This window comes from Trachypithecus francoisi, unplaced genomic scaffold (genome assembly GCF_009764315.1).
Source record: "Trachypithecus francoisi isolate TF-2019V2 unplaced genomic scaffold, Tfra_2.0 Lachesis_group17, whole genome shotgun sequence".
Taxonomy (NCBI): Eukaryota; Metazoa; Chordata; class Mammalia; order Primates; family Cercopithecidae; genus Trachypithecus; species Trachypithecus francoisi.
In genome coordinates this window covers 102,737,316-102,752,996 of record NW_022681462.1, presented here as the reverse complement: position 1 = coordinate 102,752,996, position 15,681 = coordinate 102,737,316, and the positions used below count along the sequence as shown (strand labels likewise).

Below are 15,681 nucleotides of genomic sequence, written 5' to 3'. Positions count from 1 at the left end.
TTAACTCAAAATGTTAATTATAATCTCCAGGACAATTACTGGGAAAACACACACACACACACAACACACACACACAAATATAGTAAATGAAATGAAAAGGAAATTAAATGGTACACTAGAGAATATCTTTTAAACAAAAAAGAAGTCAGTAATGGAGGAATGCAGAAGCAAATAACAAAGGGGCAGACATAAATCTTACCTTATCAGTAATTACATTAAATGTGAAATTACTAAACCTGACAATCAAAAGGCAGCAACTGATGGAATGGGTAAAAAAGAAAATCACCTGCCTTTAGTGTATCTACAAAAGATGCATTTATACTGAAAGATACAAATAGTATCTTTGAATAGTTAGAAAGTAAATGGATGGAAAAAGTTATCTCATTCAAATAATAACCAAAGGGAATCTAGAGAGCCTACTTTAATATTAGACAATATTACTCTAAACAAAAGTTTTTGGTGGAGACAAAGAACATTTTATAATGATAAGAGATTTAATTCATCAGAATAGCATTGCAAGTGTAAACATATGTGTCTAACATGAATCCCAAAGTGCATGAAGCAAAACTGACTAAACTGAAGGAAGAAAGAGAAACATCAACAATAATAGTTATAAACTTCAATACCCCATTTTCAATAATAAATAAGTAAAACTAAGCAGGAGATCAACAAGGAAGTAGAAGGCTCTCGAACAACACTATGCACACTAGACCTAACAGATACCTACCGAGCATTCCACAAAACACAACAGAATATCATCTTCTCAAATGCACATGGAACATTTTCCAGAACAGATCTCAGGCCCCAAAACAAGGCGCAATACATTTAAAATAACTGAAATTGTGCAAAGTACATTTCCTGACCACAATGGAATGAAAGTTAAAAAAAAAAAGAATAATTCTACTAACTTTTTTTTTAAGTAATTGTCTTTTTTTCTTCTTTGTCTTCTTTTTCACTTAGCTCACTAAATGGCTCAATCCAGGGAAGGTCTAGCTTCCATTATCTTATCATTTCTGAATGTTGATGTATTGTCTCAATCTTGGTCACCAAGGCTAAAAATGAACATGTCCTTTTCAAAGCAGAGCTTCCATAGTCTACATAAGGGGAGTGAATATTAACAAGTCCTTTGGACCTTCAGAGTTCTCTGGCACCGAGCCAAGACGTTTGCAGCACTCGCTTTCCTGAGGCCTGAGGCCTGGGTGAGACACATCCCATCCTGGTTAATTTCAGAGAAGCCATTACTGAGTGGTTCTAGGCTTAGCGTTCATTTTAAAACTTTTAATTTTTATATCATGTGTTAAATAATTGGGCTGTACTGTGTGCTATCAGCATATTGTATTAATAAATTTCACATATAGCTTTAATTTCTGATTTTTAGGTTTCAGTTATTCTTTTTTGTAACTTCTCTAGAGAAACACGCATCTTTGTATATTTTTGGTCCTGTTTAATTGTGAAAACTTTCCTCTTGGCTGTGTTGTTACTAACAGATAATCTACAGTCCCGGCTTTTTTTTTTTTTTTCTGTGGATGAAAGTGGAGCAAGTTTGTGTGCTGCTGTATAACAGCCCTGGATTTGGGGGTAGAAACTGCACAGACCTGGACTAAAATCCGGATTCTGCCACGTTCTGTGTAACTTGAGAAAATTCCTGAAAATCTTAGCATCAATTTGTTGTTATTGTTGTTGTTTGTAAAATGAGGGTAAGAGTATTTGCTCCACAGGACTACTGAGAAAATTTGATTTCCTTCCTCTTTATTGTACATATTCAGGATATTTTTTCCCCACAAAATAAGAGATAAGATGTCAGTATTCCAGTCTTAATAGAGAACTCTTCTAGGTGGCATTCCTTTTCCTAGCTGCACGCCTGGTCGTAAAATGGTGACCAAATCTCCACTACCCTAACCATAGCTCCACTCCGCTCCCTGCCAGGAACCTGACTGAGACTACCTTGCTGGCACATGATTTCATTCAATAAGTCTTTATTGGGCACTTACTGGTTACTCTACTTGTTAGGCAAAGACAAATAACACAGGATTTCTGCTGCAGGCAAGTCATCAAACAGCATTACTTTGGAGGGAAAAAGGTATAATTGCTGCACAACATTTAAGCATGTGATGTTTTTATCCTCCCAAACTCATTCTATTTAGCTATGTATTATGTATTTTAAATCCGAAGGAGAGGCATAAAACCTGGAGTGAGTTATAGACACTATTGGGTTTGTGCTCCTCCCAAGGTTGTTTCATAATTAATGCTTCTAGGAGGACCCTCATTTGCTATTGGCCACCATCTTTTTCTTTAACATCAGCATCTTCAATCCTGCCATGGTATTTAAATAAAAAGTATAAATATAGTTTTAATATCATTCTCCTCGAAAGACCTTTTTTCTTTCTTCTTTTTTCTGTGACTCCATGTATCTGTCAACCAAGAAAAGGCAAAAGATCAGACGCCAAAGCAGTAAGACAAGGCATTTAATGGGCATTTAGGAATTGCCATTTGGGAGACACAGGTTTGACTATTTAATAGAAGCCAAATGATGTTCCAAAGAGAAGGAGAAAGTGGGGATTTTAAAAATGATGCTGAGGGTGCTTACACAAGCTGTATTGAAATATAATAATTATCCTGGTGAAGGTGGTTGGTTTAGTACAGGAGTCCGTAGTTCATTGGTTGTTGCTGTTCAGGAGTCGCAGCTCTGGTGAAAATCAGATATTTTCCAGGATGCTGTGGTCCTGACACTCTGGTCCAGCTTAAAGTTTCAAGGCAAATTCCCATTTTTGTGATTTTTGTTGTTGTTTTTGCAAGGTTGCTGGTCGTGCAGGTAGTTCTTAGCACAGCTTCCCAATGCCTTTTCGCATGCCAAGTCTCACATATCCACAATCTTTACGGCTTCCCAGCGCCTTTTCCAATGATACGTCTCACATATCCACCATCTTTTCTTCGGTAACTTTCTTTGGGTTATATCACTGGGTCTTCTCTCCGCAGCAGGCCCCCAATCACGGCTGTTGTACTCGCTTCCCATCTATGCATTTTAATTCCCACCTATTAAATGAGAATGACCTCTTTAGTCTTTTTCCTCAGACTTCTTTCTTTTTATCTAATTCTACTGGTGACTGGATAAATATTTTCAACTCCTGAAACTAAACATGATTTTGCTGATTTGTTTTTAGAGCTTTTGTGATAAGAGTTAGAAAAATGGAGAGTGACCACAGAAGAACTTTGGGTTACAGACAAAGAAGGTCCATGGAACGGGATGCTGGGGAGGTTTTTGCTATTAAAAGCAATGGCAAAAATTACAATTACTTTTGCAGTAACGTAATCATAACATGGGTTGTGCTACCATTGTTCAGGAATATGACAGTCCTGAGAGTGAACTCCGTGGGTCCAGAAAATCAAAATGGCAATAAGCATTGCAATCTCCTGCACACAGTTGTTACGATGACCTCCATATGTTAGTAAAGGCTGGCTCAAAAACAAATACAAAACTGGGAAAAAATTCTCTTGTCAATCAACGTGTGTTTCAGCAAAAATGCAATGAAAGAGTTTCAATTTTTCAGAGGACTCCTACGTAGTAGAATACACACCAGCACCTGAATGTCTTTATTCTCCACCAGTGAGTTTGTTGAGATAAGTTATCTGAACAGAATATGAAAGGTTTCTCTAGAAAGAAGCTGCCTGAATGTCATTGCATTGGCAGTGACCACAAACTGCCTAATTTTAAAAGCGGAACATGCACATCATAGCTCATGTCCACAAAAGCTCTGGCCATGAGGTGTGTTAAGAAAATCACTCAGAGATCTTTCATTTGTACTTTTGCAAGGGCTATAGGGTTGTAGACCAAAGGTTATTTTCATGTCTGTCTTCATCATTATTATTATAAGAAATTAATATCATCCACCTTATCTAGGAATGCTTCAAAGGTCTTGACCTGACCCAAACCGTGAACCCAAAACTGAACTGAACCACATTAATTTTCAAAACCATCAGCTGAAACTGAAACCACATAGTAATTATAGCTGAAATGTATACTGAAACGTCTTCTGAAAACCTGACTTGGCTTGATATATTTCGAAAGGTAATTAAGGTATGTAAAAATGTCTCTGACCGACCAGTCATCAGAGCTTTATTTGTAATATGAGTCAAAGCACATGCAGTGTGACCAAAATAATTAAAGAAGAGAAAAACCACCCTAGACCTTAAAATGATGGTGCTATCAATTTTCAGACTGTGTTGCTGGCGGGGAGAGGGGAGGGGAGCATGTCTTAGGCCTAGGTGATCTGCATTTGATCTTCAGGGTGAGTAAGGGGTGCATCCAAGAGCCAGGCCTTTGTGGGGTCAGTCTGAGGGACAGGGAGAGCTGAAGGGAGCAAAACTGAGCAGGCACCTGGGCTGGGGAAGGAGAAAACTATGACCATAGTGAGGAAGGTCTCCTGGGGTGCTCAGCAAACAGATTTAAACACTTTCTAAAACTGATGAAAATAGCTATCCCAGATTCTAAGTGATCTCTTGTGCTGACTAGAAAAAATTCAAAATTTAGCTAAAAACTTTATTTGAATCACTTCCCTTTGGAACACTGCTTTTAGTTTAGAGTTTAAATGGGTCCATTGCTCAGGTTAGAGGTCTGGGAAGGAAAAAAGGCTGCCTCTTGTTTCTTTTACCCATATCCAGGGGCCCCCCACACTCCACCTCCAGCATCTGTGTGTCCGTCTGTTCTGCTCAGTGGACTGGGGGCTTTTGAGCACTGTGCCCATGCAATTTAAGTCTCTCTAGGCCTGACACAGAATAAACACTTGCAGGTGAGCATACCTAATTTGGAAATTCAAAATCAGAAGTGTTCCAACATCTAAAACTTCTTGACCACTAATGTGACACACTGCAAGTCGAAAATTCCACACATCAGGGCTTAACGCCAACTTTGTTTCGTGCACACAATTATTTAAAATCTTGCATAAAGTTACCTCCAAGCTGAGGATATAAGGTGCATATGAAACATAAATAAATTTTATGTAAACCTGGGTCTGATCCTCAAGGTATCTCGTTACATATATGCAAATATTGAAAAATCCAAAAAATGCCAAAACACTTCTGGTCCCAAGCATTTTGGATAAAGGATACCCAATTTTTAATAGTTATTAAATGACTATGTGAATGCATATATAAACGAAATCTTGAGAATTTTCCGAAAGGGAGAGTTATGTGGGCTTGGCGGGAGTCTGTTTTATCCCATCGTGAGAGCTAGGCCCAGAGGGGCTGTCATCTAACCCTGCTTTAGTGATGACGGGTCTGGTGGGGGAAGGAGCCCGTGGCTGTGGGTATGCGTGGACCACTGTCTCACTCGTAAGATAAATGATTATGTTACCAGGGAGGCTCAGGGCCGAAAACTAACACACACACAACCACTATCCCACATAGTCTCCACCCAGTGGTGACAGGGATGGGATGAGAATCAATACAACACTTTTGTTTTTGTTTTTAGTACAGATTTTTAAATCCTAGAATAAAAGGCTAGAAATAAAAACAGAAAGACATCACAGTACAAGGCAAAATAACCAACCAACCAAACATCTTAAATCTGAGCTGGAACAAGGGTGGGTTGCAGCCAATCAGTCTGGAGGTGTGTTCCTGGTGTCCATGGCACCTCACTCCGCCAAAGAGCTTGACACACACAGCAGCTCGAGATGGGCATATACTCTGCTGTTCTGCAGAGGAGCAGCTGAGCCTCGCACAGAGGTGGAATCCACAGTCTGCACTTCACATGAAGAACCTCTGAGCCTAGGAAAGATTTGAAATAACCTCTTTAAAGTTATAAGGAAACAATATAATTTTGACAGCTATTGTCTAAAACTGCAAGAGATGGTAATAATTTTCCAACATGTGGTATTGTACATACAGACCCATAACCCACCAGGTTATTTTGATATTAGTTTGTGCAGTTAAAAAAGAATGAAACGATTTGGATAATTGAAATTTGCAAGGACCATGGTAGATTAGTAAAAATGAATAACAATAGATTGCTTCAATTTCTTTTCATTTCTAATTCAAAGCAGGAAATGAGAAAGCACATTAGGTCAATGGTTATGAACTAATTAAGAGGCAAACTAAAAGCAATTCCATTTAGAAATAGGTTGTGCAAAGAATATGGAATACTCAAGGTATCTGCAAATTTACAGGCTTACAACACTGGGTCTAAGCCAGATAACCCGGGCTTCTGTCTTAGTTCTTGCACTTATTAGCTGTGTGACATTGAGCAATTTACTTAAACTCCTTGACTCTTGGTTTGCTCATCTATGGCATATATATATTGTAATAAATACCTTACAGGTTCTTGTTAAAACGTTACTGAGCAGCTTGTCAGAATGTCTTGTACAGTACTGATCAGATGGTCTGTGTTTAGTATTTTTTATCTGCATCTGACTTCGGATTAGAGAAGCCAGAAAGAAAAACATCTCAGCCGACAAAGAAAATTAAAATCAGCTGGTTGGGAGCTCACCCCCACATGGTAGGAATTCCTTGCTTTGCACATTAATTTCTTCATTAAAAATTCATGGGCATTGTTCATCTCTTCTGAATCCGCCTTGGAACCCTTGAGGACAAGCACGTCCTGTGTCCCTCAGAAGGCTGCCCTGAGCCTGTGGTGGTGGCAGTGGACACGCAGGCGATGACTGGATGAAAGATGAGGGTGTCTGGGTATGTGCAGGTCACTTCCAGGGCAGCACTCAGTTTTCTGAGCCAAGACGCCAGTGCCAGGAGGGCTGTTGTTCACTGCCCAGCACCCAAATCTGCATTTTTCCCTCCCCCCATCTTCCAAAGGGAACACTGTGGCTTGCTTCTATTTTAGTAGAGGGTGCATTTTGCCCCAGGGAGCCCCCATTTCTGAGAGCATGGGAAGTGGGATACTGGGGACTTTTCCTGCAGTGCACTCGAATGGTCATTAGGAAGGATGAGAGTCCCTTCTAGCACTAGAAATAGCTGCTACTCACAAAAACACCACATGGGCTTACACTGTCTTCACAAGCACAGCCTCACTGATGAATAAACCATTTATGTCTGCAAAAGGTAAAGTCAGCAGACTGAAATAATTCCCCCCCCACCTTTTTTTTTTTTAAATTTTCCTTACGCCTAGTGTAGTGATTTGCCTAAGAACTGATGTGGGAGAAGGAAACCATGTGGAGAGCCCCTGAGTGGTGACTCTGCAACATGCCTTTGTGTTTCCATTGCCTAACTAAATATCTGTGCTAATTTGTATTATATAATCTTTTACATTTATGAGGGCTGTTTCATTTAAGTTAGACTATTAATTTTCCTTCTTGAGAAGATTGCTAAGTGAACTGAAACAGCATTTGCAAGAAGAAAGGACAGTTATTTTCCATTTTTCAGGGATGAGACAAATTCAGTTCAGGAAAAGGAGTATGAGGCAGAGAACTTCCTGTGCGCCCAAAGCATCTATTATATGTGAGACGTTGGTCCAGGTGCATTGCACAAGATTTCTTATTTAATAATATACTTTTAACAGCCCTGTGTGGTATGTCTTAGTCTGTTTGGACTGCTCTAACAGAAACACCACTGACTACATGACTTACAAATCAAAAATTTGTTTCTCACAGTTCTGGAAGCTGGGAAGTCCAAGGTCAAAGCACCAGCAGATGTGGTGTCTAGTGAGGGCCTGCTCCCCCTTGATGAAAACTTCTCACTGCATCCTCACCCAGGAAAGGGGCAAACAAGCTCTCTTGGGAATCTTTCATAAGGGAAGCTTATAAAATTGAGGTTTACCTCTGATTACCTAGGGGATTTCTCTACAAGTAGGAACCTAGAAAGTAGAACCTTCCTTCTCATTCAGCCTTCTGGAATTTCTCCTGTTAATCTTCCAAAAAACTACCACATGAAATCAATCACCAGCATAGTTGCAGAAATACTTGAATGAAGAAGAAACCAGGAAACAATAAAACTATAAGCAGCGGCACTACTTAGTCCCTGTAGTTATTGCTGGTGGAATGTGACATGGTGCAGCCACCCTGGAAGAGTCTGGTAGTCCCTCAATAAGGTAAACATTGAACAGGGCCCAGCAATTCTACCTCTAGTTATGTAGGCAAAAGAATTGAAAACAGGTATTCAAACAATTATACGTACAAGAATGGTCATGGTCGTTCCATTCATAATAGCCAACGGGTGCAAACAACCTAAATGTCCATCCATGTATGTATGGACAAACAAAATGTAGCATGCCCATAAAAGTGAAATGTTATTCATCCATAAAAGGAAGTGAGGTACTGACACAAGCTACAATGTGGATGAACATTATGCCAAGGAAAAGGAGCAGACACAGAAGGCTGTATCTCATCTGATTTCATTTAGAATTGACCCTTGAACAATACAGGTTTGAACTGTGTGACTCCAATTATGTGTGCATTTTCTTGTCTCTGCCATCCCTGAGACAGTAAGACTCACTACTTCTCCTCCTCCTCTTCCTCAGCCTACTCAATCTGAAGACACCAAGAATGAAGGCCTTTATGATGATCCAGTTTTACTTAATGAAGAGTAAATATATTTTCTCTTCTTTGTGATTTTCTGAATAACATTTTTCTTTTCTCTAGTTTATTTTATTGTAAGAATACCATATGTAATATATATGGATAATATACAGAATATGTGTTAATTGACTTTGTTATCAGTAAGGCTTCTGGTCAAAATAGGCTACAAAGAATTAAGCTTTTGGGGGAGTCAAAAGTTATATGCAGATTTCTGGCTGTAAAAAGTTTTAGGGAGTTGGCACCCCTAACCCCTACATTGTTAGAGGGTCAATTATAAATGAAGTATCCAGACAAATTCATAGAGAAAGAAAAGAGATTATTGGTTACCAGGGACAACTGGGGAGGGTGACTGCTTTAAGGGGCGATAATTTTTTTTGAAGGTGATGGAAATGTTTTGGGGCTCAATAGTGCTGATGGCTGCCTACACACCACTCTGAATGGATTGAATGCCACTGAATTGTACCCTATTGATATGATACATTTTATAGTTTGTGTATTTTGTCATAATAGTAAAACTAGTTGTAAGGGCTTTCCATATTTGAATCTTGCTTTATTTTGTTAGTCAATGAACTGACCGTATTGGTGTCAAATAAAGCTAACAAATTAACTTTCTTTATTCTGATTCTTCCATTCCAGTGCTGCCCTCCACGGTCTGACCAAACTGAAATGCTCACACTTCAAAGAATAGGCATGCTACTTCTTATTTTCATTTCTGCCCTCCTCTGCCTGGCTAATACTCACTGGCACACCTATTCATATTTCAAGACAAGACTCATATCACCAACTCATGAAATCGTTTTTGAACTACTCAATACAGACGTTGTGCGCCCACCACAGCTGGGCAACTTTTAATCCAATCCATGATATTGTTTAGGTACTATGGCTGCATAACAAACCACTCCATAACTTGGTGGCTTAAACCAATAATATTTCTTTTATTCACAAATCTGCAGCTGGGGCAGGGCTAGATGAGGATAGCTCCTTTCTGTTCCATTTAGCCCCAGACAGGGCAACTTGAAGGCTGGACTTGTGAAAAAGCTCATCCACTCACATGTCTGGTGGCTCATGGAGTCACTGGCTATGGCCTCAGCTTGGACTGTCAGCTGGGATGCCTACACATGGCCTAGCCACGTGACCTGAACTTTCTTACAGTATCCTGGCTGAGTTTCATGGTGAGTCCCAAAATAGAGAAAGTCAAGCAGAGCCATACTAACTTTTATGTCTAACCTCAGGAGTCACATGGCTCCACTTCTGCCACATCCTATTAGAAGTGAGTCATTCAAGTCAATTTAAGATGAGGTGATATAGACCCCACTTTTTGTGGGAGGAGTGTCAGAGAACTGATGGGCATGTGTTAAAATCACGGCAAATACTGCCTGATCTCAGACAGGTGGACCCACCCTAGACTTCCATGGTCCTTCTCACTTCTACTAGAATGTTCTTCCTTATTTCTCACCAAATGTCTGTCTTCATTCCTAGACAGCTGCATGAGACTGTATCAACTTTGCTCAATATCATATCAGTAGGTTGCACTGTGCCTAAACGTTTATTGCATAAATAAATATTTTCTTGCACACAATTGTTTACTAGATTTTCTTTGCCTATGGTTGCCTGAAGACAGGAATTTTGTCTTATAAAACTCTATATCCCCAGAACAGGCATGGTGGTGTCCAGCACAAAGCAGGAGTAACAGATATTTGCGAAATAAATTAATAAATGCATAGATGGATGGCTGGATTTGTTAGCTGAGAATATATGTATATTTGTGTGCGTAGGTGGAAGACTTTTTATCAGATAACCCCAGTAAGGACAGAAATTTAATTTTCTTACTTCTCTACATTCAGGGTTAGGAAGGCACTTAAAATGGAATAAGTAGTCAGTATGTTCATTCAATTTACTAATTAAATGAATAAATAAATGAATTTGTAGTTTGCCTTTTCCTACAGAAATAAATTGAGACATATTAGTTGTCAAATGACTGCAGCTTATGTTATATTTAATGAATTCTATTGTAATTTGATATTTTTTTCAATGACCACTTTGTCTAGTATTAATTCTGACCTAGTAATCGTACTAACGTAGTGATTCTCCAGTGGCATTGATTTCCCCACCCAAGAGATGTTGAGCAATGGCTGGGGAGGTTTCTGGTTGGCTCAACTAGGAGGATGTTACTGGCATCTAGTGGGTAGACACCAGGGATGCTGCTAAAATCCTACAATGCTCAGGTCAGTTCCCCTACAAAGAAGAATGACCTACTCACAAATTTCAATCTGTGCAAAGGTTTAGAAACATTGGATTAAAATTCAGGGAAACAAAGATGACTAAGACACTGCTTTTGTCACTAAGAGACTATTACAAGAGAAATAGAAAGGTAAATAAATAATTATAACAGGGTGACTTAAATGTAATAATCTAAATGTGTAGAACAAACAGAGATGGAATAGGGTGGGAGTCATGAACTGACCTAGACTTCACATAAAAAGTTCTATATAGACAGGGGAACAGCTTGTGCAAAATCGTATGAAAAACATAGACTGAAATATATACATTTAATAATGCCAAGAACTAGTAGGAACTGATTGGAAGGAAATGGAGATCCCCTTTACCAGGGAATGAACACCTAAGATGGACATTAAGGCATCTTTTGATATCTATAAAGGATATTTAGCACTGCAGTCATCTTATTCAAAATTTCAATGTAAATTTTTGATTTAATGAATGACAGATAGATTCATGGAGAAAAGGAGGCTTTCCTTTATTTTAATATTAAAATAGAAAACCTCTAAGGCCGGCTGTGGATCCTGACTTTTCTTGGGAGGTGAAGATCCTTCTGTCATCTACATTTCTCTTCCCCTCATCAATTTGTTGCCTCTCAGCTCTAAATCCACCCTTCTCACCCTGCTGTGAAATCTTGCAGCTGGGCCCTGTAAACATTTCCTCTGTGTCAGCTGGTAGAATGTTGGGCTTTCTCAGCAGGAATCGGTGATGTGGTCCTGAAAGGGGCTGATGGAAGAGAGACATTGTCCTTCTAAGTTTCCATCCTCAGTTATTGTTGTTGCTACTATTATTACTATTTAGTGTGAGGTATATGTAACGTATATAGCAATACATATTTTGAAGACTCATACTTTAAAATTTCTTATAGTGTCCACACACCAATAAAAAGTTGGGGCCAGGCAGTATGGCTCACACCTGTAATCCTAGCACTTTGGGAGGTCAAAGTGGGAGAATCTCTTGAGCCCTGGAGTTTGAGACCAGCCTGGGTAATATAAGAAGATCTTTTCTCTACAAAAGAAGAATTTAAAAGTGAGCCAGCTATGATGGTGTCTGTAATCCCAGCTACTTGGGAGGTTGAGGTGGGAAGATTGTTTGAGCGGGAAGTTGAGGCTGCAGTGGGCCATGATAGTATCACTGCACTCCAGCTCAGCTAACAGAGTGAGACCCTGTCTCAAAAAAAAAAAAAAAAGTTGGAGTTGAGAGACGGAAGACAAAAAGACCAATCTCTCTTGCCCTCCTATAAAGTCTCTTTTCAGTTTCTACTTTCTGTTTGCCTTCCCCCTTTATTATTTTATTTTATTTTTAGTTCCATAGGTTTTTGGGAAACAGGTGGTATTTGGTTACATGAGTAAGTTCTTCAGTGGTGATTTGTGAGATTTTGGTGCACCCATCACCCGAGCAGTATACACTTGAATCTCCCTTTAGCTTGGGTAATTCACGTGATGAATTACTTTGAGTTAGACTCCCTGATTCCTGGATTTAACACTAACCACATCTATAGCTTTGGGCAAAGTATATAAATTTTATGCATTGGAATCACCTTGTTTTATAATTGAGAGTATTTTAAATTGTTAATAAAAGAGAGTACAGTTTACATAGTGCCCAGAAGCAAGTAGATAACATAGAAAAAATGCTTTAGAGGGTACTCTGGCATACAATACATGTTTTTTACCCTAAGCCAAAAATCTGTCTTCTAACACAGAGATGTGGCCTTATCTTTGAAAGCATTGGCAGGACTCTTTGACATGAAGACTATGAATGCTACATATATATAACAAGTACTGCATCTCCAGTACTGGTGAGCTAGTAAGTTGGTAAGATAGTTGTGGTGGAATTAGGATCATTGAATAGAGTATTAACAGTTAACATTTATTGTGCAAAATCATGGATGAAGCAATGTTCCAGCTGGTTTTGCATACATTATCTCATTTAATTCTTAACAGCCACTGCATCAGCTCATGTAACAGCAAATGTTCTCCCGTCTTGTAATCGGGAATACTGAAGTGTCTACTGTTTAGACAATTTGTCCGGGTCGCAGAGCTAAGAAGGGGCAGTGAGGATTAGAAGCCTGTGAGTCCAGTGATTCTAATGGCTGTATTATACTTCCTCTAAAAACCACAGGTATATGTGTTTTGGCTTTAAAAAATGTATTCGAATGGTGATGCTGGGAAGGACTTTGGCAATCAACCAAACTAACTGCTTGAAAGCCAGGGAGATACTGACGTCCAGGCACCAAGTCACTTGCACACATCTTTAAAGTTAATTTAGTGTTATTTCTGGAACTGGAACCCAGGTCTCCAGGTCTCCTTAGTCTCAGTTCTATGCTCTTATGTGTCTCTTGCATTCTTCCAACAACATAATTAATATTCCAATGTGCATTATTAATTTCCTACATGGTTACTTTTTTTTTGTATCCATGTCTCCCCAGTCAACTATATCCTTTCCATATGGAGTCTTAAAGTCATATAAATTAAATGAGAACAACGTGTTATACAGGAATAAGGGAATAGTTGCTGGATTTTTTAAAAATAAAATGACTTCAATCAGTAGGTATTTATGGAAAAACACTAGAATCTTTATAAATATATTTATGCTTAAATATATTTTAATTGGCTGCACTAATAAAAGAGAAGGACTTCAACAGAAGCCTTGGGATTAATAATTACTTCGCTAAAAATGATGAATTCTTGGCTGGTATGTTTGTAGGGATTGGGCTGTGAGTCCCTGAACGGCTGGAACCCTGGCAGAGAGGAGCCTGGAGTGTCGAAAGAGGGGCATCACAGAACAGATGCATCCTACAGAGACTGGAGGACTCCGAGCTTGGGGAAGAGACAGTTAAAGCTTCCCCGTGAGAGCGAGTTATATCATGCAGCGCCAGTGCCAGGTCAGCAGTCTGGCTGGAGCTGGACCGGCTGGTGGCGCCAGGCAGTGCCAAGCACCCCTGGCAGCCCTGCAGAGGGTTCTCAAATCCAGATTTCATTCTGCAGTCCCGGCAGTGCTTTGACGACTGCCTCACTAAAGGAAGCTAAAAGCTGTGCCGATGCCTCCCAGACGAGCCTCGTTGGAAGCACAGAACCTTCACGACTCGGAGCCGCTGACACGGTGACAAAGGGAGCCCTGCTCAGGTGAGACAAGGCTCGGGGGTTCGGATGCTGGTCGTCTGGTACAGGTCTCTGCCGTGTGCATGAGAACAAGTCCGTCTGCCAGGCTGGACACTGCTATCAGACAGATTGATTTGCTGAGAGTCTTTCGGCATTTCCCTAATTCCTTTTTGAAAAGCAAGAGCTAGGCTGATCATGCACCTGGGTCATAAAGCCCCCTCTAAAATCAGGGAGATGGCTTTAGAGAGGATCCAGCTCAGGAGAAGTCTAGCTCTGACTCTCGGATGTGTCAGCAACGGCCCTGAGTCTGCTCGGCAGGTCCCCAGAGGTGACTCCTCTCCGTAGTCTGTGAACTCATCATGGTATGCTGGCAATGGACTATTCCAGGGGGTCTGGAGTGCTGAGTTCTAGTTCAGAAGCTGTCCTAGCAGCACCAGGAAGCCCTGTGGTGTTGGGCAAATCACATAACCTCTTGGTGTTTCTGTTCTCCATTGAAAAAGATGGTTATGAATTTGCCATGACAGGTGGAAGCTCTTTAGGGATAAAATTGTGCCCTATTTACCTTTGTTTGCTGAGTCCTTGGCACAAGGCCTGGTGTTTGACACACCTAAAAATTACCCATGGACTCGGTGCTTTGAGATAGAAAAGGTGATGATAGGATGCAGATGTAAACTTGGAAAGGCCATGAGATCTAGGTGATAGTCTCAGTGAAATCAGCTGCCCATTCAGAGCCCTGTAAAATGAATACAGCCAGGTTTTGTGTTGTGTGGTGACTCAGTGCAGATGTGAGTCAATCTTAGGCTCATGGTGGGCACTTCAGCAGGTGCCAGCCCTGGTGGCCTTAGCTTTGTGGATGTCAGACCCCAGTGACAGGTCTAAGGGTTGGAGAGGAGACCGGGAGTGATCCCAGGCTCTGGGATGAGGGCGTATGTGGAACAGTATGGCTGAAGCCCTGTCATCATGACCAAATGGCTCTGATGACTCTGAGCCATTCCCCAGTTGGAGTCAGCCTCCAGGATGACTGATCCACTGGGCAGGTTCTGGTGTTAAGAGACAACACGGTGCTCGCAGTCAGGCAGATGTTCTTGTTTCAATACCAGTTACATCCAGAAGACAAATAGGACCGTGTTAGCTTCCTGATTAAATCTCCCTTGCCTCCCTCACTCCCTTGGGGGCCCTGTCAAGCGTCCTCCTTTGCCTGACTGCGTTGATATTGGAGTACATGATCTCCATTCTCTTGCTACTATATTCCCTTCTGGCCTTATTTCAAGAGATGCCCTGCTTCATTGCTTCTGTGACAACTATTGCTTGTATTTTCCTGCTTGCTTCCCAATATTTCTCATCTTCATGCCTCTGCTTAAGCTGGGCTCCCCCTCCAGTGACCTGAATGACTTGTATCCATTGTTTAAGGCTACGCTGAGCTCCGGCTTCCTTCAAAACAGCTCCCTAGGCTCTTTTAGGTGTTTCTCTCTTGTCCTGAAAAACACCCAGCGTCGTATCTATCACACAGATTGTACTGCCGTTATCTACACCCTGCCCCACTCACCTGTGCTCCTTGAAGGCAGGGACTGTGGTTTCACATCCTGATATATTCAGAGTCTAGTACAGTGCCTGGCTTACAGGAGGGAGAACCTTGTCCATCTGTGGGGAGGAAGAAAGAATATCCAATTCCTGGGAAGATAACAGGGGACATCCAAGAGTTTCATGGTCCTTAAGAAGATTGTGGCTCTAGATGACAACAACAACCAGGAAACAAAGCAGAAGCCCAGAGCCCAGACACCAGC

The 15,681-nt window shown here is 40.6% G+C and overlaps 1 long non-coding RNA gene across 1 annotated transcript in view; it reads left to right on the top strand.

Annotated features, from left to right (window-relative positions):
- Positions 1 to 13,686: 13,686 nt before the first annotated feature.
- The window catches only part of LOC117062777, a 42,252-nt gene continuing 40,257 nt past the window's right edge, over positions 13,687 to 15,681 (top strand). Inside the window, exon 1 of the long non-coding RNA XR_004428582.1 lies at positions 13,687 to 13,921. This is a non-coding gene — a long non-coding RNA (uncharacterized LOC117062777). The remainder of the gene's footprint in view (positions 13,922 to 15,681) is intronic.